Source organism: Mustela nivalis (assembly GCF_964662115.1).
Source record: "Mustela nivalis genome assembly, chromosome: 4".
Taxonomy (NCBI): Eukaryota; Metazoa; Chordata; class Mammalia; order Carnivora; family Mustelidae; genus Mustela; species Mustela nivalis.
Window position 1 is genome coordinate 28,795,272 of NC_139023.1, and position 25,911 is coordinate 28,821,182.

Here is a 25,911-nt window from a genome sequence, read left to right on the forward strand (position 1 = left end):
AACGACACACTAGACCAGATGGACATCACAGATATATACAGAACATTTCATCCCAAAGCAACAGAATACACATTCTTCTCTAGTGCACATGGAACATTCTCCAGAATAGATCACATCCTCGGTCCTAAATCAGGACTTAATCGGTATCAAAAGATTGGGATCATTCCCTGCATATTTTCAGACCACAATGCTCTGAAGCTAGAACTCAACCACAAGAGGAAGTTTGCAAAGAACCCAAATACATGGAGACTAAACAGCATCCTTCTAAAGAATGAAGGGTCAACCGGGAAATTAAAGAAGAATTGAAAAAAATCATGGAAACAAATGATAATGAAAATACAATGGTTCAAAATCTGTGGGACACAACAAAGGCAGTCCTGACAGGCAATTATATAGCGCTACAAGCCTTTCTCAAGAAACAAGAAAGGTCTCAGGTACACAACCTAACCCTACACCTAAAGGAGCTGGAGAAAGAACAAGAAAGAAACCCTAAGCCAAGCAGGAGAAGAGAAATCATAAAGATCAGAGCAGAAATCAATGAAATAGAAACCAATAAAATAATAGAGCAAATCAATGAAACTAGGAGCTGGTTCTTTGAAAGAATTAATAAAATTGATAAACTCCTGGCCAGACTTATCAAAAGAAAAGAGAAAGGACCCAAATAAATAAAATCATGAATGAAAGAGAAGAGATCACAACTAACACCAAAGAAATACAAACTATTATAAGAACATACTGTGAGCAACTCTACGCCAATAAATTTGACAATCTGGAAGAAATGGATGCATTCCTAGAAACATATAAACTACCACAACTGAACCAGGAAGAAGTAGAAAGCATGAACAGACCCATAACCAGTAAGGAGATTGAAACAGTCATCAAAAATCTCCAAACAAACAAAAGCCCAGGGCCAGACAGCTTCCCAAACATTTAAAGAAGAACTAATTCCTATTCTCCTGAAACTGTTCCAAAAAATAGAAATGGAAGGAAAACTTCCAAACTCATTTTATGAGGCCAGCATCACCTTGATCCCAAAACCAGACAATGATCCCATCAAAAAAGAGAGCTATAGACCAATATCCTTGATGAACACAGATGCGAAAATACTCAACAAAATACTAGCCAATAGGATTCAACAGTACATTAAAAGGATTATTCACCACGACCAAGTGGGATTTATTCCAGGGCTGCAAGGTTGGTTCAACATCCGCAAATCAGTCAATGTGATACAACACATCAATCAAAGAAAGAATAAGAACCATATGGTACTCTCAATACATGCTGAAAAAGCATTTGACAAAGTACAGCATCCCTTCCTGATCAAAACTCTTCAAAGTGTAGGGATAGAGGACACATACCTCAATATCATCAAAGCCATCTATGAAAAACCCACCGCAAATATCATTCTCAATGGAGAAAAACTGAAAGCTTTTCCGCTAAGGTCAGGAACATGGCAGGGATGTCCATTATCACCACTGCTATTTAACATAGTACTAGAGGTCCTAGCCTCAGCAATCAGACAACAAAAGGAAATTAAAGGCATCCAAATCGGCAAAGAAGAAGTCAAATTATCACTCTTCACAGATGATATGATACTATATGTGGAAAACCCAAAAGACTCCACTCCAAAACTGCTAGAACTTATACAGGAATTAAGGAAAGTGTCCGGATATAAAATCAATGCACAGAAATCAGTTGCATTTCTCTACACCAACAGCAAGACAGAAGAAAGAGAAATTAAGGAGTCAGTCCCATTTACAATTGCACCCCAAACCATAAGATACCTAGGAATAAACCTAACCAAAGAGGCACAGAATCTGTACTCAGAAAACTATAAAGTACTCATGAAAGAAATTGAGGAAGACACAAAGAAATGGAAAAATGTTCCATGCTCCTGGATTGGAAGAATAAATATTGTGAAAATGTCTATGCTACCTAAAGCAGTCTACACATTTAATGCAATTCCTATCAAAGTACCATCCATCTTTTTCAAAGAAATGGAACAAATAATGCTAAAATTTATATGGAACCAGAGAAGACCTCGAATAGCCAAAGGGATATTGAAAAAGAAAGCCAACGTTGGTGGCATCACAATTCCGGACTTCAAGCTCTATTACAAAGCTGTCATCATCAAGACACCATGGTACTGGCACAAAAACAGACACATAGATCAATGGAGCCCAGAAATAGACCCTCAACTCTACAGTCAACTAATCTTCGACAAAGCAGGAAAGGATGTCCAATGGAAAAAAGACAGCCTCTTCAATAAATGGTGCAGGGAAAATTGGACAGCCACATGCAGAAAAATGAAATTGGACCATTTCCTTACACCACACACAAAAATAGACTCAAAATGGATGAAGGACCTCAATGTGCAAAAGGAATCCATCAAAATCCTTGAGGAGAACACAGGCAGCAACCTCTTCGACCTCAGCCGCAGCAACATCTTCCTAGGAACAACGCAAAGGGCAAGGGAAGCAAGGGCAAAAATGAACTATTGGGATTTCATCAGGATCAAAAGCTTTTGCACAGCAAAGGAAACAGTTAACAAAATCAAAAGACTACTGACAGAATGGGAGAAGATATTTGCAAACGACATATCAGATAAAGGACTCTATAGAGGACTCTATAGAATCTATAAAGAACTTAGCAAACTCAACACCCAAAGAACAAATAATCCAATCAAGAAATGGGCAGAGGACATGAACAGACATTTCTGCAAAGAAGACATCCAGATGGCCAACAGACACATGAAAAAGTGCTCCATCTCACTCGGCATCAGGGAAATACAAATCAAAACCACAATGAGATATCACCTCACACCAGTCAGAATGGCTAAAATCAACAAGTCAGGAAATGACAGATGCTGGCGAGGATGCGGAGAAAGGGGAACCCTCCTCCACTGTTGGTGGGAATGCAAGCTGGTGCAGCCACTCTGGAAAACAGCATAGAGGTTCCTCAAAATGTTGAAAATAGAACTGCCCTATGACCCAGCAATTGCACTATTGGGTATTTACCCTAAGGATACAAACATAGTGATCCAAAGGGGCACGTGCACCCGAATGTTTATAGCAGCAATGTCCACAATAGCCAAACTATGGAAAGAACCTAGATGTCCATCAACAGATGAATGGATCAAGAAGATGTGGTATATATACACAATGGAATACTATGCAGCCATCAAAAGAAATGAAATCTTGCCATTTGCGACAACATGGATGGAACTAGAGCGTATCATGCTTAGCGAAATAAGTCAAGCAGAGAAAGACAACTATCATATGATCTTCCTGATATGAGGAAGTGGTGATGCAACATGGGGGCTTAAGTGGGTAGGAGAAGAATCAATGAAACAAGATGGGATTAGGAGGGAGTCAAACCATAAGTGACTCTTAATCTCACAAAACAAACTGAGGATTTCTGGGGGGAAGGGATTTGGGAGAAGGGGGTGGGATTATGAACATTGGGGAGGGTATGTGCTTTGGTGAGTGCTGTGAAGTGTGTAAACCTGGTGATTCACAGACCTGTACCCCATAAAAATATATGTTTATAAAAAATAAAAAATTAAAAAAAATTACAGACTTTATACAATGTAAAAGTGTGATTGATTTTAAGATGTAGCATTGTCTAAATCAGTATATTTTTGCTGCCTTTTTTAAACCTGTAAAGGTAGGTTTTTGATGAAAATATACAGTAACCTTTATTTCCTTTAGTTACTAAGTGGCAATTCCAGAGAGAGTCTCACTTTTCTCATGTTATTTTTAAAATTTCAAGAAGTGTCACCTACATTGAAACATTTGCTAAATCTGAACTTTCAGAATGCTAGTAGGATACACTTTAATTGGATCTATAAAAGTAATTCTCCAAAGACTATACCTCTGACCAGTTTACAGAAACCAATTCCAGGTTTACAGAGGAAAAAGTGAAACACTGAAAAACTGTAAGTGTTCCCTTGTTCAGCCTGATGTTTGGAGGAAAAACTAAGGAATGAATCATTAGTAGTCCATTTGAGTGCACTTTATTATTTTTTTCTCTTGGGTTGGTTGAAATGTATAATCCCATTGCATTTTATGTGGTTTTCTTCAGCGTTCCAAGGTCATGAAACTATCAATGCCATGGATAATAATATGTTTACCAGATATCACTCACTTTGATTTCCATAGTAATGATAAACAGGAGTAGATCAATGAAATTGACACATAACTCAAAAGGATCTTTTTATTCAGTTAATAATTTCAGTATTCCTAGAGAATACAATTTTTTAAATCTGTTTTCTGCTTTGACATTTTTATTTTTTTGTAATGGTTGTTTTTGACCAGCACTAACATTAACAAATTGAAAAACAATACTGATCTGTTATGTTCTATGATTCACTAGTCTTGTTTACTGCTTATTTTGGGTTTTCCTATACCCAAATCTTATCTGGTGGGAACGCAGGGGTAGACAATTGAATAGTCAAAGGAGAGGCAATCAAAATAAGAGAAGTAAATGGCCTCGATAATCCATACCCTAGCTAATCAACCTCCTAATTTTTGAGTGTTGATTGGATTCACAGGCCGTGAAATGGAGTCCTGTAAAGTTTTCCTAACTAAACCTAAACTTAATTTTGCTTCCTGGTAAAAAAACTCTGTGAAGTTTAGAAACCGAATACGAAGTTAGAGTACACCAGAGGTGACCTAGGACCCAAATTAGAGAATAGACCAAGAAAGTATCTTGGAAAACTGGCTGAGTAAGCATGGTACTTGTTAGAAATGGTAGCCTGTACACCTGAGTCTACAACCTGTGGATAAACAATTTTGTTTCATGAATTGTTCATGGACTGAATTACATCAACAGTTTTCTCCTTTGCACTAAGATTGATAAAATTATTTTCCACAAATTTCTAATTATTTATCTGTAGCATTTTATGAATGTGGAACAATATGAATTTACTATTAGTTTTGTTTTAATTATATTTATCTTTTTGTGACTTTTTAAATAAGTTTTATTTATATATGCATATATGTATAAATAAATGAACATATTAGTTATATATAAATGTGTTTTATGTTTATATGTATAAATAAATAAACATTAACATTATGTATATATATATATAAAGGTGTTTTATAAATTCTGGTGATCCTAAGGATTTTAATATTATTATTTAAGGTTGAAGCATGCTGGCTAGAAATTCTTTTTTAAATTTCTAACTTCTTTCAAGTTTCTGACTCCTTAAAAATAACCATTTTATTTAATATAGGTTTTTAACTGACAAGTGAGCTCTAGACATTAAAAAATAGCACCAGTTTAACAAGATAAATCTTTTCAAGAAACATAAATGTCACCAGAACTCTCAAAAGGCAGCTTTTGCCTTATATTATCCTGTTATGTATAATGTTTTGTCTATCATAGAAATAAAATTGGCTTTTTAATTTAATTTTTTTTGTTGTTATTGTTTTGTTTTTTGTTTTTAAAGACAGAGAGCAGGGGTAGGTAGAGGGAGAGGGAGAGAGAAAGTCTTAAGCGGGCTCCATGGCTAACATAAACCTAATGCAAAGCTTGATCTCACAACCCTGAGATCACAACCTGTGCCGAAATCAAGAATCAGACATTTAAATGACTGAGCCATCCAGATGCTTCTTCAATTTAGTTTTTAAGCATTATGTAATAGCCATGGTTACATTTTTGTTGATTTAAATTGGGCTTTTTCTGACAGTTATTTGCCTAGCATAAACTTTCTGGCTCCACTCACATTTTTGCAAATGGCAAGATTTCATTCCTTTTACAGCTGTATAATATTCCATTTTATATATGTGTGCTACACACACACACACACACACACACACACACACATACATACAAACAATACCACATCACATTTTCTTTATCATTCATCAGTTGATGGACATTTGGGCTGTTTCCATAATTTGGCTATTGTAGATAATGCTGCTATCGACATCAGGGTGCTTATGTGGAATTTAAGAAACAGAACAAGTGAGCAAAAGGAAGAAAAATAGAGGGTGGCGACCAAGAAATAGACTCTTAACTGTAGGAAGCAAACTGATCGTTATCAGAGGGGAGGTGGGATGAGATGGTTAAATAGGTGCTGGTTAAACAGTGATGGTTAAACAGTGTATAAGCGCCTGATGTTGTATGGAAGTATTGAGTTACTATACTGTACACATGAAACTAAGATTATACTGTATTTAACTAACTGGAATTTAAATCAAACCTTTAAAAAATGTTTAAAGAAGTTTCTTAAGGTAAATATATTTGGACCTAACGTAAGTGACCAGTGATATCAAACATGTAAAACTATGAATTTATGGGCTTCTCTCCTATCTGGAGAGTTTGTTCTATGGTGTTATTCTATGACTTTTCCCCTTCCTTCCTTTCCCTGGGGTTCAGTTCATGATTTTCTCAATCTAAGTCCAAGTACCTGCCTCAATTTGTTGAAAGTCTTATTCTCTGAAGCCCCAAGCTTCAAGCAAGATTGCCGTAGGGTGAAGAGTTGGTATCATATTTAATAATATTGTATGGTACTTGGGGCACCTTGGTGGCTCAGTTGGTTAAGTGTCTTCCTTCAGCTCAGGTCATGATCTCAAGGTCCTGGGGTTGAGCCCCATGTTGAGCTCTCTGTTCAGTGGGGAGTCTGCTTCTCCCTCAGCCTCTGACCCTCCCTCCTGCATGTGCTTTCTCTCTTTCAAATAAAATTTAAAAAATAAATATGTATTGTGTGGTACACTTAAAGATTTGTCAAATTATGTTAAATGTTATTATTGAATTTTAAAAAACAGGGGAGAGAGATTTAAAAAAAAAAAAAAACAGAATTGGAGATCATGGGCCATATACCTCAGAACTTAAAAGCCATTTAAGAGAAACGGAGTGAGGAAGAAGACACACTTCAAATGAGATTGCATGAGTTATCAGGAACAGGGTAAGTAGAAACTACTAAAACTAGAATTGACTGAAGCCCTAGAAAAGAAAATAGGGAGGAACACAGAGTATTAGAACCAAGGCAGGGTGTGAAAGTAATTGCAGAATTCTTCTCTAGCCTCCTTGCAGCTTAATAAAATCCTGTTGAGCAGGTGCTGAGGTCTTCATATATCAAGATTCCTCTAGACACTGCCTCCCAGGATTCTCATTCTAGATGTTATGTCTTCAATAAAGGCTCTTCAGTATACCAAAAGCTATATAATTAATATGTTCCCCCAGTACTTTACTGAATGCCTGCACTGTGCCAGGCATTCTGCTAGGAAATTCCTTATCAGTGGTTTGGCCCCTATTCTCTCCTAAAATCACACAAGGAGAATTTTCAGTGACTAGAAGATGGAAGATGGTGCCTGATTCTTTTCTTTGTCATAGTTGTTAATATCATCTTTTCCAAGCCCACAATAGATGCTTTAAGTTTAGGGATTTTCTATGCTATCCTACATGTGAAATGGGGGGTTCTTTGCTAGGATTCGAATTTCTTAGATGTGCTGTTCTGTTACCATACTCTACCTGGACTGGCCACTTCCTAAGAGACCAAACACTGCCTGTATTACCAGAGGGACTTAAAGACCTCTCTTTCTCCATCCAGGCATCCCTGCCTTACTGGTTTCCACTCCAGGATATCTGACATAATCTCCGCAGTGGTTTTAGGCTTTTTATAAATGACAGGCTTCTTCAGCTGCTTCCATTTTCTACCAGACAGTGCATCCTCGGGGAAAGAATTATTAAACTAGATTATTTCAGTAATAAAGGAAAAGGAAAAGAGAAAATACATCTGAAACTCTCAAAAATTTACTTGCCAGTCTAAAATGGAAGACAGTAATTATTGAACAAGTGACTATTATTGATAAGAAAAATGATTGTGATTATAGCTACCAATTTTACTTAGAGGATTTATTCCTCAAAAATAAACAAGCACACTAATATTTAACTACATTTATGCTTATCACAGTATCATGTGTTTGAGAAAATAAATGGAATCAACATTAGTGCTCAGCAGTGGAAGGGTGGTAAAATAAAGGATGTATCTGTGCAAGTGTACATACATTGGTATGTATCTACAATTAAAATGATGTTGATATTGATATGAGAAGATTTGCAAAATATATAACTATGCACAAAGTACAGGTTACAGGAGTGCCTGGGTGGCTTAGCTGGTTTAGTGCTAGATTCTTGATTTCGGTGCAGGTCATTATCTTGGGGTCCTGAGATCGAACTCCATGTCAGGCTTTATGCTCAGTGCAACGTCTTCTTGTCCCTCTTTCTCTGCTCCTTTCTCTCTCTGTATCTCTAATAAATAATATCTTTAAGAAAAATACAGGTTACAAAGAACCTGAACACAGAACATTCCCCAAATTTACCATTGGTTCTGACTAAGTAATCTAGTTGGTGGGAATTCAAGAGTTTTTCATCTTTACTCCTTTTTGTTGTTGTTCATTTGCATTTTTTCATTTTTTCCAAGGAATGTGTATTTCCTTTTAACTGTGAAAATAAAGCTAAAAAGAACTATTTTGAATTTCAAAAAGATCTAATTGCTTTCATCTACTAAATGTTTACTGCATCAGTCACTTAGGTAGGCACTTTACATTAATTATTTCTGTTCTCACCAATACTTAAAAATAGGTATAATGTTTTTTTTTTGTTGTTGTTTGTTTGTTTCTATTTTCCTTCTTTGTTTTTAGAAGAAGGAAGTATTAATCAGATTGACAGATGGAAGAGCCCTGGTTCCTACTCAACAGGATTGCTGTGTGATAACAGGCTCCTCTCTCATGGGCAGTCTATCTTCCACCCTATTCATTGGGTTAGGTGAAGAAAATCCACCCCCTCCAAGGCTTTTCTTCCCCCTTCTCTTTGATAATATCTTAGTATGCTTGTCATTGATGTTAATTTGGGTAGAATACAGTGATGGAGTGGAATCAAAAAGATTAAACTGGGAATGAGAAAAGGAAATCTGAATTTTAAAAAAGGAAACTTAAGGAATTTCCACACAACTTGCTGGATCAGATTTTCTGGAATTCTTTTGTATTCATTTCCCAACGAGATCAGACATTTCTCAGGAAAGCAGTAGTATGTTAGGTCTAAACATTTGACAGCACGTTGATAACATTCTTAGAATAACATTCCTTAACAGGGTATCATTCCCTAATTTAATGTGCATGTGAGTGAAGTTCTGCTGATTTTGGAATCAGTCAAGACAACTGCACAGGCAATGAGATAGAGTGATAAAAGTTTTTGTTTTACCTGCTGATTTTTAATGCCATTGAAATAGATTTTTAAAACTCAATGTAATGAAATAGATTTTTAAAGTTTATCACCATCCATTTACATTTCTTTTTCCTTGCAATTTGATGCCAGATTCTTTTCCTGTGCTGTGAACATACTATGTTATGATAGTTTTTCTACTTAATTAATACTATTAGCTAATAAATAAATAAGAAAGTAACTTGTATGAATTTAAAGATAATCAGTATCAACCATCCCTTTGAGATGAAGGAGCTAATGACTGATGACCTTTAATATTTTATAAACATAATGGTGTTTATGAACAGCTCCTCCAGATAGTAAGTAAAGATAAAGCTAAATAGTCAACATTGGTTGGTAAAGCATACATTGAGTCCTGAGGCTTATATGCTCTTATAACAGGACCATCCTGAGGTTGAGAATTCTATTTACTTGGTTTTCAATAATCATAGCTTCTTTTATTTCTCTAAGGCTTTTCAGTTTTTACTATTATCTAAGGCTAAATTTGTGTTGTACTTCATCTTTTACAAAATAGTACTTTTTTCATAATGCACAGTTTGATTTTTGTCTACCTCATATGCGTTTTGCTAATAATAGTACCCTCTTCTTTGTACTTTGCCCCTTTCCTACCACATGAGGTTCTGCTAGCACCGCTATTCACCAAAAGAACTGGATTGTAACATTACTGAAGTCTGGCTTAATTGGGATGAGTATATAACCTAAGATGAGTGAGTTAGAAGCTTTTGATGAAATATCATATACTGACACTGGGAAATAGAAGATAAGTTCATGATACTGTCTCAGTGATGTCCTCTGCCAAAGAGAGGCCTTTAGTGGAAAAGAATGAGGAAGTAGTAAAGAGAGAAGTAAAGCTAACAAATTCAGAGAATTGATAATGCTTGATTACTTGATAATCTGATGTAGGTACCCCCCCAACCTTTCCAGTTAAGAAAATAACTCCATATCTTTTTATTTTTTCTTTTATTTTTCTTAAGCTAATTTGAGTTTGGTTCATATCATCTGCAAACAAAATGTAAATTGAGCTTATGAAATGGGGCCAGCATATGTGGATTTTCACCAGCAAGACCTTGCTTCAAAGAAGGCTGTAAGTAAACAGGTAGATAGGATAACCCACTTCATAGGTACAGTCATTCTCCTTCCTTTGTCAATGCAGGATTTATTCATAGGGAGCTTGTTTATAGAGTGGCAGAGTAGGGTGAGCATGGAAGTGATGGTATAGTCAGGGATTCTTTCTCACTAAGACTGACCTTGCAACTGCCACTGCAATTTTTCTCAATCATTGGTAAGCATTAGGTTTCTGATATGAAATATTTCTAAGAGATCAGCTAGCTACCTGGCTATCGTTCAACTATATTAGGCTTTATCAGTTTTACAAAAGTAACAATTTCCAGTCTCCAAAGTACTTGTTTTGATTTTGATTTTGTTTGCATACCTGTATTGTTTTTGTTGGGTCCATTAGTCATAGGTTTACCACATATCCTAAATATGGTCATAATATTCCACACAAATAGTCTCTCATCTTTTGATTTCAGTTTGCAGTAAAACATATAACACAATAGATCAATCCCTAGGTTTTTCATATACCCCACTTATGGTGATAGATTATAATTTATAATTAGCTTAGTAGTGAAAAAAGAACTAAGTCAAACATGGAATATGTAGGAAAGGATTGAAAAGAAGGCTTGCCAGGTGATGAATATTAAGGAGGGCACATGTTGTGATGATGAGCACAGGGTGTTATACACAACTAATGAATCATTGAACACTACATCAGAAAATGAACATAATAAAAAATAAACAAAACAAAACAACAACAAAAAAAAACAAGCCTTGAGATGGGCAGAAACCAGGGTAGCTCTGGTTTTGTCTCTAGTAGGTGAGGCTGACTGAGACTCTAATGCACTGTCATCAGATCTGCTCTTTGCTAGAAGCGGAATTTCTCATACATTATCTGTACTGACTGCATCCAGTTGTACTTCTATTTTTCTTAAAACCATTGAATTCAGGCTATTGCTCTCTCTTTCTCCAGTGAAATTTCCTTAAGTCCAGAGTCTTCCCATATTGCTAAATTCACTGGTCATTTTTCAGTTCACATTAACTTATCATTGATACCTGATACAAATAGTTGTCGTTTCCTTGAAATTTTTTCTGTAGCTGGCTTTCAGTTGACTACACTTTCCCGCTTTTCTTTTTCACTGGTAGCTTTTTCTCAGTCTCATTTACCATTTTTCCTCATGTGGTTAACATTCTAAGGGTAGAGTGATCTAGGACTCAGTCTTTGATAATTTCTCTTCTTTTTCCATACTCATTTAGTCTTGGGGCTTTAAATACAATTATGTATGTGCGATAGATTATAACATTGCACTCATTTGTTCATTCTGTGTCTCTGTAACAAGATTTCACACTTTCCCTCTTTCTGTGTGACTAACACTGACCCGTGCCTCCTTATAGGAAGAGTTATGTCACTACCCCTTTCTTGGGCTTAATCATATGATTGATCAGGGTAGGCCAATGAAATGTGCATGGAAATGACAGTTTGCCAGGTCTTAACAGAAGCTTTATTTATTAATACTCTTGCTCTTATTTTGTCATATAAAACAAGACTGGTATATCCCAGAAAGAGATTCTTCCTTCAGGCGGGATGCTGGAATAAGAAAACAAAAACAGTAGTGCAACATGAAGCCCAAATAGCAACTAAGAAGTAATGTGAGTGAGAAATAAATATTTCTTTTTGCAGCCCAGTGAGATTTGGGGAATAGAGTTGTTGCTACTGCAGAGCTAAGTAAAATACCATCAATGTGTTTGTTTGTTTTTTTTTTTTTAAGATTTTATTTATTGACAGACAGAGAGCACAAGTACGCAGAGAGGCAGGGTGGGGGGTTGTGGGGGGGAAGCAGGCTCCCTGCTGAGCAGAGAGCCCGATGTGGGGCTCAATCCCAGGACCCTGGGATCATGACCTGAGCTGAAGGCAGAGGTTTAACCCACTGAGCCACCCAGGCGCCCTACCATCAATGTGTTAATGACTCCCTAATTTCTACCTCTAGCCCAGCCTTTCTTTTGTACTCCCAACCTACATGTCTGAATGTTTACTCAGGATTTTTATTTAGATAACTAGTGGTCTTCTCAAACCTAACATATCCAAAACCAAATTCTTGCTCTTTTCCTGACATACTCCCAGCCCCTTCCCTGTGGATGCCACACTTTCACTTGCTGCAGCCAGCAAACCATGGGATCATCCTTGATTCTTTTTATCATCATCCCCACATTCCAATCAGGAAATCCTGTTAGCTCTACTTTGAAAGTATATCCATAATTCTGCCACTTCTCACCACTTTCATCGCTACTGTCCTGCTCTAAGCCACAATTAGTTATTGCTTGGATTTAAAAGGAACCTCCTTCCTTCACCCTTATTCCTCCATAGCTTCTTTCTGCACAGCAGTCATATTTTGAAATGACAATTTGAAGTTGTCTTTCCTTGCTCACTACTCTTTGTTAGCTGCCTGTCTCAATCAGAGGTAGGCCAAATCTTTAAAATGGCTTATAAATCCCTATCTGGTCTTCTCTTTTACTTCCTCTCTAATTTCAACCTCCTTTCTCTCCTGTTTACTTCACCCAACCTCACTGGCCTCTTTATTGTTTATGGAACATGAAGATCACTGTCCTCTGAGGACTTTTTTACTTGCTTTTGCCTCTATCTTTTCTTTCAGTTAGCCATATGGTTTACTGTCTTACTTCCTTTTAAATCTCCGCTTAAATACCATCTTTTCAGGGGCGCCTGGGTGGCTAAGAGAGTTAAGCCTCTGCCTTCTGCTCAGGTCATGGTTCCAGGATCCTGGGATCGAGCCCTGCATCGGGCTCTCTGCTCAGTGGGGAGGCTGCTTCTCCCTCTCTCACTGCCTGCTGCTCTGCCTACTTGTGATCTCTGTCAAATAAATAAATAAAATCTTAATAAATAAATAAACAAATAAATAAATACCATCTTTTCAGTGAGGCCTTTTCTTCAGTACCCAGTTCTAAATCACATACTCTCATTGTCATTCCCTTGCCCATCCCCTTTGTTTTTGTCGTCAGCGTTTACTATTTGTTACATTATAGGATTTATTTTGTTGGTTGCCCCTCTCCCAATTAGAACGTATGCTTTAAGACTACAGAAATCTTTATTTTGGTCCTTTCTATATCCACAGTAGTCCTAGAATATAGTAGGTTCAATAAATACCTGTTAAAAGAATATGTTGAGATATTCTTTTACTCTCATATATACTCTCATATATACTGTTATGAACTGAATGTTTGTGTTCCCCAAAAAACTCATATGTTGAAGCCTTAACCCCTAATGTGATGATAGGAGGTGGAAACTTTGGAAAGTAATTACATTTATATGAGATTATGAGGGTGGGACCCCCATGAAGGATGAGTATGTCTTTACAAGAAGAGACCAGAACTTGCTCTCTCTCTTAACATGTGAGGGTATGGTGAAAAGTCAGAAAATTGAAAGCCAGAAAGAGGACTCTTACCGGGAACCAAATCGCACCTTGATCTTGGACTTCTCATCCTCCAGAATTGTGAGAAATAAGTGTCTGCTGTTTAAACTACATAGTTTATGGTATTTTGTTAGAGCAGCTTAAGCCAATTTAGACATAATACCTTCTTTTTTTAATATTTTTTTTATTTTTTATAAGCATATAATATATTTTTATCCCCCGGGGTACAGTTATACGAATTACCAGGTTTAAACACTTCACAGCACTCACCATAGCACATACACTCCCCAATGTCCATAACCCCACCCCCCTTTCCCCCAGCAACCCTCAGTTTGTTTTGTGAGATTAAGAGTCACTTATGGTTTGTCTCCCTCCCAATCCCATCTTGTTTCATTTATTCTTCTCCTACCTCCTTAACCCCCCCCCCCCCCGTTGCATCTCCACTTCCTCATATCAGGGAGATCATATGATAGTTGTCTTTCTCCGCTTGACTTACTTCGCTAAGCATGATACTCTCTAGTTCCATCCACGTCATTGCAAATGACAAGATTTCATTTCTTTTGATGGCTTCATAGTATTCCATTGTAGACATAATACCTTCTTAAACTCTAATGAAACTTCAGTCTTTTAGGTTACCAAAATGTTTGAATTTCAGGATTACTTCCAAGTCATTGTGAAATAGAGATGTGAAACATCAAACAGAGATTTCCTGGAAACTCTTGATTTTTCAGTCATGTAGCATTAAGTGAATTATATGACCTTGTCTTTCAGCTCAACAGATGGATTTCCTTGTGCATAGGAACAAGGGCCTCTTGATGTAGGGTAATTTTATTAGATTCATGTTTTTTCCCCCATGGAGTAAATTTTAAAAAAAAAGTATAGTTTTCATATCCAGAAAATGCATTTTTAAAAAATATTTAACTTATTTATTTGACAGACAGAGATCATAAGTAGGCAGAGAGGCGGGCAGAGAGAGGAAGGGAAGCAAGCGCCCCACCAAGCTGAAACCCTGATGCAGGGCTCGATCCCAGGACCCTGGGATCATGACCTGAGCTGAAGGCAGAGGCCTTAACCCACTGAGCCACCCGGGCGCCCCTAAGCTAGTTTAGTATCCTTAGTTCCATACAGGACAAGCATTTTTGTGTGGCACAAACTTACTAATATACATATACATCATACTTTGGATGATGTAGCAGTCTTTATCTTTAAAATGTTGTCTTTTGGGGCACCTGGGTGGCTCAGTCAGTTCAGCCTCTGCCTTTGGCTCAGGTCATGATATCAGGGTCCTGGGATTGAGCCCCACATTTGGCTCTTTGCTTAGCCAGCAGTTTGCTTCTCTCTCCCACTCTACTCCTCTTCCTGCTCATGCTCTCTCTCAAATAAATAAATAAAATCTTTAAAAAATTAAAAAAAATTAATATGCATCCAGTGGAAAGGTATAAATAGTAAGAGGAAATTGGGATGTTGACTTAAAAATAAGGTTGACTAGGACTACTTTATTGCCATCTCTTGAAGATTATTTTCTTTTTTAACATGTAGGTTAAAAAATAAGTAAATAGTCTATAGCACTTAACGTTAAATTAGCTGTTAGTGATCAAGAGACACCCTGGATATGTCGGATAGAATTCTTGGAAATCCTATTTTGCTTTTGTAAGATCTAGGTAAGAAGATCTAGATCTCCTGGGTGCATGGAAAAGTCCAGGTGCTAATTTTATTATTTATTTCCAGCTACTGAAATAAAATAGTTGAAGAAAGGAGGCAGAAATCCAAGAGACATTATTTCTCTTACCTTTCTTCTCTATAACTAATTAGTTACCAGATTCAGGAAAGGCTAATATTTATTGATCTTCTTCCCTTTTCTGCATTCCCATCGCCAAGTACATTAAATTTTTAATCATTTCCCACTGAGTTTATTTCAACAGTGCTCATCTTACTACCAGATCTGCCCTTTTTCACATTGTGCATACAGTTATTTCTTCTGTAACCTGTGTATCATCAGACTACTCTCCAGCTTAAAATTCTTTAGTGGCCCCTCATGGCCATCAGGATCTAGTTCAGGAAACAGCTTACCAGGAAATGGTAAAATAAGTCCAAAAAAGTTGTGTTTTTTGCTATAGTTATTTTGCTGTTTTTTAATATCACATGCAAATTCCCTTAAAACTTTCTTCCTCTCCTCCTCCTCCTCTCCCCCACTACTACTACTACTACTACTACTACTACTACTTCTTCTTCTTCTTCTTCTTCTTCTTTTGTCTCCTCCTTTTCTAGTACTATAAACATAGGCTTTGCTGCTCTACTGAAGGTAGTCTTTCACTGCCCTGTACTCTTATAGAAACAAGGGCATATGCTTTTCAGTCTTTCTAAAATCATTTGTTGTTTTCGCCAATGGGCTATAAGCTTCATGAAGTCAGCCATATGTCTGTGTCACCGTTTTATCTCCAGGGCACAGGAAAATTCTAATACACAACAAATACATATTTAGATATGTGTTCTTTCATTTAAGTAAATATACTGTCTTTTCTAAAATTGCTGGTAGTTGGCATTCTTACCTTTTAACAGGGGTTTGAAAATAATGTTGGCCATTGTTCTTTGTATTTGAATTTTCCACCACCATCAGGCCTACTTGAATACCTCAGATAACAGGGACCTCACTAGCTGACAAGGAAGCCTATTTCCTTTTAAGATAGCTTTAATATTTATAATTGTCTTCTTTGTGTTGAGCCAAAATCTACCTCTAAAGTTCTTTCTAATTTGTCTCACTTTTGCCCCAATGAACCTCATTCACTGTTATTGAAGACATAAATAATGGAAGGTTTTGGCTCTTTATGTGTCTTGCTGCCATAACAGATTTTACTTTGTATGTGGAGAAAAAAGACTTTATTCAGGAGTTTCTTATTACACATCTATACATAATGCAGGCAGTTGTTCATTGCAGCATGACCCAATTAGACAAAAGCATTTAAATAGTATATTTATCATTGAACAGTAAAAGATTATGCTAGTAAAGGTAGTGCACAGAAATGTGCAGTATACTTCAGGGAAATGTGGAATTCTAAAAACTGGGTATTAAGCTTACCATGATAAAAGATGTTAAAGTCATCCTAAAGTACAGTGACTTCTTGGAATTGCCTTAGAGGACCAAACTGAATAGAGATGATTCTTTCAGCAATATATGACTATAACACTAAAACTTTTCTTCAGAAATCTTGATAAACTGGTTTCCAAAATATAGTGTTATAAGATGGGCTTTTTATAACATACTAGAAGTCATATTTATACTTCCCTATAAAGAATATAACTTGTCTTTTCTTAGTCATCTTAAGTAATACCAAAGAATCTGACTAGCAAATCTGATATACTTGCAGTTTATTTTTTTGAAAGATTTTATTATTTATTTGATAAAGAGATAACAAGTACAAGTAGGCAGAGCGGCAGGCAGAGGGAAAGGAAGAAGCAGGCTCTCTGGTGAGTAAGGAGCACAACATGGGTTCGATCCCAGGACCCTGAGATCATGACCTGAGCCAAAGGCAGCCGCTTAACTAACTGAGCCACCCAGGCACCCCTCCAGTGTGTGTGTGTGTGTGTGTGTGTGTGTGTGTGTGTGTGTGTACTTATATACATATAAATATGTATATATTTAAAATAATTTATTGCTTTGACAGAGGGTGAGAGAAGGAGAGAGAGCACAAGCAGGGGTGCAGCAGAGGAAGAAAGCAGGCTCCCTGCTCCATCTCTGCTCCTGGGACTCCATCCCAGGACCCTGAGATCATGACCAGAGCCGAAGGCAGAGGTTTAACCCACCGAGCCACTCAAGTGCCCCGCTCCAGTATATTTTTAAGTATCAAGCAGTATCAGATAAAATGTCTATGCTTGAGGTTATTATGTAGTTGAAGTAACAAATCAGAATACTAAAACTTAGAGAAACCTAGTTTTAATTCAGCAGAATGGGAACATCAGTGATCTGTTTAATAACTAAAAGGTATATTTTTATTTATATTTAAAGAAAATATAAGTTGTCTTATATGGTGCTTTATGTTTCTGAGTGAATGACTTGCTTTGAGGATTCGATAGTGAAAATGTAAATTTTACATTTAATTAAATCTCTGACACATTCAAATTGTTTCTCTTTTGGAGAAGCAGAATTCACCCTAGGAGAAATGCCTCTTTACCACCTGTAAGAGGGCTTATTATCAGCTACCATCTTTATCCACCAACAATAAAATTTGAGGGGAGAAGAGGTATAGGTAAAAAATTTTGAGCTTTTGAAATGGATGGAGATATGAAAGAGGAGCAGGGTATGTAGCATAGAAGGGGAAAAAATAGGTAAACTACATATAGGCATCAGTATCAACAAATGATACTTTCCACTTGGAATTAGGGAAATACAATCTACCAATGGAAGAAGAAGAAGGCAGACATCACCTTCCCTTTCATCAGGTACTTCACTTTGTACCATAGTAAGACTATCTACAAAAGATTTAGAGTGGAAAGGTGATGATATGCATGAAAAATTAGTAAATAAGAGCATCGGAGCACTACTGAGTATAACCAGACAGAGAGTTAAGTAATTCTTCGGAATTTGAGGCAAGGTCAGGCAAATTTGAAATCCAGCACGGAATCTTTAAAATAGCCGTGAATAGAAGAACCAAGCCCTAAGGTAATGAGTTATAAATGTGTGGCTAGCCCAATAAGTAAGGAAGGTGGTGTTTTCAAAGAGAGTCACTTGCAAACATTGGAAGCACCTTCCAAGAAGTGAATAACAGCTATTTGAAAACATTAAAAGGGTGGACCTCTTAATAGAAAAGTATCCATAAAAAGTATAACCTAACCAATTCTGTATCTGACTTTCTAGAAAGAAGCTGTTAATAAGCCATCCATGGATTACTTAAAACCAGAGCATGAGAGCAGAAATTCCTGTCAGCCCAAAGAGAACAACAGAAGGAGGGAATTATGAGACATGTTTCCAGTTACTCTAGCTTTCTCTGGATCATAAAATTAAATGTAGTCATTGTCTGATGAAACATCTTTTAGTTCAGACTGGTATAACAAATAGCATGCACTGAGTAGCTTATATGTAACAGTTCTGGAGGCCAGAAATTTGAGATGAGAGTGCCAGCATGATCAGGGGCATCCCCCTTTTGGGTTGCAGACTGTGGACTTCTCACTGTGTCCGTATCCTCACATGGTGAACAGGGCTAGAGATCTCTGTGGAACCTCTTTTGTAAGGCACTAATCCCATTCATGAGGGCTCCACCTTTAAGATTTAAGCACCTCCCAAAGGATGCTATATGTCAAATATCACTACCTTTGGGGGTTAGGATTTCAAAATAGGGGGAAGGGGGAGGCGCAAATATTCAAACCATAGTAACATTTCTCTAGATGAAAGTCTTAGAGAAGCAGGCCATGACTGAATATGGCCTTGGTTGTGTTTTGTTTGCCCTGCACCTTATTTAGAAACCAAATATCTTAAAAATCAGGGTATTTCACATTCATAACTTGGATATTCAGCTCTTCTTTAAAAATTAGATCTGGAAATACAGCTCAGGTTCCAGCGAGACACGAAAGTCAAGTGTAATTAAAGAACATTATTAAATTAGTTCATAGTTTCCGACATAGCCTGTTTCTCTCAGTACTAAAGCTTAGTGTTCATTCTCATTTTTCTGTCATGCTTACACCATGGGTGTTCTTTGTAGTAGTAGAGGAATATTTCTCTGTGACCCTGAGTCAGAATGGAAAATCAAATCAGCTTACAAATGGACATTGTATTTCCTGTGTTTTAAGAAAACAAAAAAATACATACATTTTTGCTCAAGTGTAAAAAATGCCTACCTGACTCTCAGGAAACCTTCAGCCCCTTTACCACTTTTCTATTATTTGTCTAGCTACTTTAAAAAAAAAAAAAAGATTTATAAATCTTACTTAAAGCTCACCATACAAACTCCTTAGATAATTTGTTTTCCAATAGTCTTTGTTTGTAGGAGATAGTTACCCTGGATAATGGACTAAGTGGTTATTAACAGTAAATCATCCTGATGTGTAAGTCTGTGAGATTTGGACAGTATGATTTGAACATATGCAACCTAAACAATCCACATAAGTTGCTGGATGAAAGAAGGAATTTTTGTGAGGATAAAGATCAGGTACTGGATTATGATCACTCAAATACTTAAAATAGCTGACTGTTCTGTTCCTTTTTCTTTTAAGTGAAAAAGGAATTTTATTATTTTGAATTTTTATTATTTTATTATTTTGAATTTTTTATTATTTTGAATTTTTTCTGTGTCAACATTTCTAAAATTTATCTAATAAACAATGAATACATTTAATGTATTTAATGTACACTTATTGTGACAGTATTTTATTTTATCTGTAAATAATTGTTAAGTTGATAGCATCTAAGCAAAGCGGAAATAAAGTAATACTGCCTTAAAATAAACACTTAAAGATACTAAATAATAAAAATAAATGCTTAAGAATTCTGGCATAGTAGCAGTTTGAAAAGGAAAACAGTTTTGGAAAGGTAATCTTTCAGATGACTTCAACTGACTCATATAAGTGAAGCTGACCTGAGTGCGTTGTCATTGGATATATTGTTAATTCTAAATTATTTTGTCTTCCTTAATATCCTACAAGAGTTTGAATTACCTTCCTCATGTTGTAAAGTTATAATCAGGGTATACAAGAGATTCAAATATGCTTTAGTAAAGCCTAGGTAGAGAATCAGTTTGTTGCTAAAGTCAGTCATCTTTTTGTTTTGTGTTTATGTGTAAATGCATATATGTTTATGTATACACATATATGGATGTAACTTCAAATACAAATGACATTTGAATTCTCTGATGGTTTTATCCTTAGTCTATATAATTGAAACTTTGATTTTTTAATTTAAGAAGTCTTATAGAACATAAACTCTGTACCTGCCTTGCGCTGGAGCTCTTGCCTCTTAAGTTAATAAATTATGATTTGGCAGGGATGGGGGATAATTATGTAAGTACATAAAGTCTGACTAAATAACGACTCAATTTGGTTAAAATATGATCATGTTCATGAACTCTGATAAAGATGGTCAGGAGCAGATAAGAGACCTTATTTTGTATATGTACTACATGTTGTAGTCCTCTGCAAAATATCATCAAAGAAAATTTTAGAACCCACTAGACTACTTGGGTCACTACTGGTAGAAATAAGATTCTAACCTTGGGTCTGCTATTAAACCATTTAACATAAAGAACACACATGCACACCGCACCCCACTGCCAAGCACATACACAAATAGGAAAATGGGAAATGTGTCTCCTTTAAGTTCATGAAGTTAATACCCGTTTAAAAAAGAAAAAATGATACAATGTATTTTATGTATATATTACATATTTTGTGTAAATATTTTATATATAGCTATTATATGTATGTATTATATATATGTGTACAGCTATCATGTACATGTGTGTGTGTGTATTTTCATTTAACTGAAAAGACATGTACAAACTGTAATGCATAACACTCTTCTTACTCCCTCATATCTTTATCTTTTCCAGTATGGCCCTATGTCTGGATTCCTATCTTGACTTAGCTCTATTAGAATTCATTCATGCAGCAAATGTTTATTGAGAACTTTTATATGTAAGATACTCCATAGGAGCTAGGAATTTAAATATGAATAAAAGAATTTCTATTCTTTGTTTTTTTTTTTTAAGTTTTTATTTATTTGACAAAGAGAGCAAGAGAGCACAAGCCAGGGGGAGCAGTAGAGTGGGAGGGAGAAGCAGGCTCTTAGTCAAACAGAACCCTGAGTTCATGACCGGAGCCGAAGGCAGATGCACAGCCAACTGAGCCACCCAGGTGCCCCAAGTTCCTATTCTTAATTAGTTTACAATTAAGTGGGAAAAAAGGTCAGACACGCATTGTTAAAAAATTTTGATATATGCAGTTAAGAGCTAAGAGCCCTTTTGTTCTTTGCTGGACACCATATTTTATTGTTACCACCTCCTCCTCTCATTAAACTTTTTTTTTTTTTTAAGATTTTTTTCATTTATTTATTTGACAGAGATCACATGTAGGTGGAGAGGCAGGAAGAGAGAGAGGAGGAAGCAGGCTCCCTGCTGGGCAGAGAGCCTGACGTGGGGATTGATCTCAGGACCCAAATGGAAGGCAGGGGCTTTAACCCACTGAGCCACCCAGGTGCCCCTCATTAAATTTCTTATAATTCACTTTTCCTTAGACTACAATAGTTATTATTATTATTATTTGCATATGAGGAGAATGAACCATGGAAAGTTTGCTGCCTGGCTAAGGTCACATAGTTAATCAAGTTGCAGAGCTGAGACTAGAATTTCCTGGATCCTGCATCCAGGATCATACTGTTCCTATAGTTATTTGCAGCCTCACCAATGTGGTTTTTTAAAAATATAGACAATAGGCAGATGACAGTCATGATTAAAGAGATCAGTATGGTGCTTTAATGGATGATAGAATTTTTAGGCCTCTTATAATTCACTCTTCTCAACAACTTCTGACCTATAGTTAGAATTTCTGATTTCTCCTGGGCTCTCTTGATTTTTAATCCGTAATACTTCCAAAGGTCTGAGAAGGGCATAACAAAAAGCAATTCATCATGTTGGCTAGCAAAGATCCATATTTCCCTGGGGCAAAGCAATGAACCTTTAAGTTTCAAACAGCTTGGGATATCAAGTCCAAACATTCAGATTCAGACATAAAACTAAAAGGAACTAATCACCTCTGAAAAATGTATTCTCAGCCTTAATTCTATTCTTACTTCCTCAGCAAGAAAGAGTGTTACCGTAACACATATAGGAATAGTTCAGCCATCTCTCCTGTCCTGGGACCAGGAGAACACAGTAGGGATGCTGGACCAATTAAAGCAATATAATCTATATGTGGAAGGAAAACGAGACAGTGTATTTAGCAAAGGCCATTTCTAATGTGCCTCTGGAAGCTGTGCCAGCTCTTTAATGGACACCTTGGCTGCATGAAAGCAGCCGGAAACTATTTTGCACTCCAGATGCTACCATTTAGATGGCTCCCTGCTACTGGCTCTGCTGACAAAGTACACGTAAGGGTAAGGGTTATTTTTCAGAGAGCCCTGGCTTTGGCCTGCATAGGATCCTTTTTAAAGCCTTTTCTACTGAAGAAGGCTCTGATGAAGAAAGACCTGAGGCACTTCTAAGAGAACACTTAGCCTGATATGTAACTCACCTACCTTCCAAGAAGTTTTCTTGTGTTTGATTTGCAGGCAGCTTAAGTGACTGAGAAATTAGGACTCAGAGTGGTTTCAAGGGTCAAAAGGAGGAGGAATTCCCTAGCCCAGTTGGAAGGCATATTTTACTGTAATTTGCTTCTGTATATACTCACCAGTGTGATTCTCACTTTGCTTCTAGGCATCTGGATACATCAAAAACATTTTCTCATATTTTGTTTCTTTGTTTCTGTCAGCTAACTTTTGAATAATTTCCTCTGATTTACTATCTTGTTCAGTAATTCTCTCTTTAGCTGTGACTGCCATTAAAACCATTCATTGGATTTTTTATTTTAATTATATTTTTAGAAATTGTACTTGGTTCCTTTTCAAATCTTCTAGTCATTCTTTGTAGTTTCTTATTCACAGAATATATTACAAAGTTTTTAAAAACTTCGAATATAATAAATATGTTTATCTTAGAGTCTGTCTCTGATAATTCTAATATCTGAAATACTTGTAAGTCTGTTTATTTTATTATTTCTTCTGGATCTTGCCCTTGGTGCCTTGTTTCCTTTATAATTAGTACTTTCTCTATAAACTGATCATTTTCCTTGGATTTTTAATTGCAGAATCCTGTGAGATCTGGGATAGAAGTGTGTTCTTCTGGAGAGGATTTACAGTTACTTCTGTAACTCTAGAATCTCTATATTCTCAACTTGAGGGCTTTCAGACTACCAAGACAGTGTGAAATTGGGCTGTAAAACCTGCAGGAGGGCCAGTTGGTGGCTCCAAAATCGTAATCACCATTTTTAACCAATGTTCTCCAGGCAGTTTCAATGTTTAAGATAATTAGTTTTCTTGCAGTTTTCTACAGAGTGGGTTATTTCTGGTCTACACTTTCCCTAAAGATACAACCCTTTGGAATCTTAGTTATAAGAAGATACATTTCCTGCCGTGTTATAAGAAGATAGGTTTCCTGCCTTAAACAAGTTTGAGTTTTGGTTACTAGTTTCTACACATAGTGAAATCATGAAAACTGAAGTTCAAGTTCACTTTTTGAGGAACAGATCTCAAAATAAGTGCTAGTTAAAACTGCTGCATTGTCTTGGTTCCTTTATCACTGAACCTCTGTTTTGAGAATAAACATACTTACATATGTCTTGCCATGTTACTACAAATAGAAATTTTAGTCAGAATCACACTAGGAAGAAGTTTGGGGTCCATACATAGTATGGACCATAGTAAATTCTTATAATTTACTTTTTTTCCTCCTGAAGTAGAAAGTCCCTTCATTCTTTTCTCCATATAATTTCAGCTTTGTTACCTGCACATCTAGAGATTGGAAATACATGAAACTGACCAGTTTAAAAACAAAACAAAGCAAAACACAGACTGTCTGCACATTTAAGCACTTGACCATATGTAGAGGCATGAATTTACTGTTAATGTAACTCCTGCCCGGTATATGGCCAAGATAATGGCTAATTGAGACAGAGAGGGAGACAACTTTCCAAGGGCCATGCAGCCACTTACTTGTCTAGATTTTCTGTGCTCTTTGACTCTCAGTTTAGAACATTAGGAAAGAGTATATCTATACTAGTTTATCTTAAATTGTTATAAACATATTTTTTTTTAATTTTTAATTTTTTATAAACATATATTTTTATCCCCAGGGGTACAGGTCTGTGAATCACCAGGTTTACACATTTCACAGCACTCACCAAAGCACATACCCTCCCCAATGTCCATAATCCCACCCCCTTCTCCCAAACCCCCTCCCCCCAGCAACCCTCAGTTTGTTTTGTGAGATTAAGAGTCACTTATGGTTTGTCTCCCTCCCAATCCCATCTTGTTTCATTTATTCTCCTACCCACTTAAGCCTCCATGTTGCATCACCACTTCCAAACTTTGCTTGAATAAATATTACCTCAGTTTCTATAAAATAGTATTATAAGAAATGGTTATATAGTGAAATTACAATGAAGCGTTATACTTACAAATAAAATGCAAAATCTTTGAGTCCTGTAAGGTTCTGCATTCCTGATTTCTTGTCGACCTTTTCTAACTTACCTACTGCTAGCTTCTCTAGTTCACAATGCTTCAGACACACTGAGCTTCTTTCAGTTTCTTCTTCAGGGCCTCCATGTGTATTGCATCTTCTTCTTAGAGTTAATTTTTGCCTCTTATACTGGAATATTTCTTTCTGATCATTGTATTGTCTCACCCTAAATGTCTTTCTCTCATAGAAATTTTTTCTGCCTACAGAATATTAACATAACTCTTCTATTCCCATTTTTATAATACTCAGTATTTTATGGAATTTATCATTTAGTATAATTATAAAAGATTGTGATTGTTTAATGATTTACTCCCCCACTGAGCTTTGTAAGCTCCGTAAGGGCTAATAATGCATTCTTTTACAGCTATTTCAATAAATACTCAAATTTACAAGTAATAGCATCACATAAAATTTTCTCATTTTTGTCTGCTCTAAAATGAAGATGATAACTAACTTCTGTGTTTTCTGATGGACATTAAAAGATAATAAAATGCCCTTCAACGGACGAATAAATAAGGAAGATGTGGTCCATATACACTATGGAGTATTATGCCTCCATCAGAAAGGATGAATACCCAAATTTTGTAGCAACATGGATGGGACTGGAAAAGATTATGCTGAGTGAAATCAGTCAAGCAGAGAGAGTCAATTATGATATGGTTTCACTTATTTGTGGAGAATAACAAATAGCATGGAGGACATGGGGAGTTAGAGAGGAGAAGGGAGTTGGGGGAAATTGGAAGCGGAGGTGAACCATGAGAGACTATGGACTCTGAAAAATAATCTGAGGGTTTTGAAGGAGTGGGGGGTGGGAGGTCGGGGTACCAGGCGGTGGGTATTATAGAGGGCACGGATTGCATGGAGCACTGGGTGTGGTGCAAAAATAATGAATACTGTTAGGCTGAAAATAAATAAAAAATAAATTAAAAAGATTATAAAAT

General features: G+C 36.4%; 1 long non-coding RNA gene across 3 annotated transcripts in view; it reads left to right on the plus strand.

Moving 5' to 3' along the window:
- Positions 1-25,911, plus strand: part of LOC309863562 — a 163,318-nt gene that overhangs the window by 109,778 nt on the left and 27,629 nt on the right. For 2 of the 3 annotated variants that reach the window (XR_014311106.1, XR_014311107.1), the window contains exon 3: positions 10,209-10,318. The exons of the other annotated variant lie outside the window; for it this stretch is intronic. This is a non-coding gene — a long non-coding RNA (uncharacterized lncRNA). The remainder of the gene's footprint in view (positions 1-10,208; positions 10,319-25,911) is intronic. 3 annotated transcript variants of the gene reach the window in all.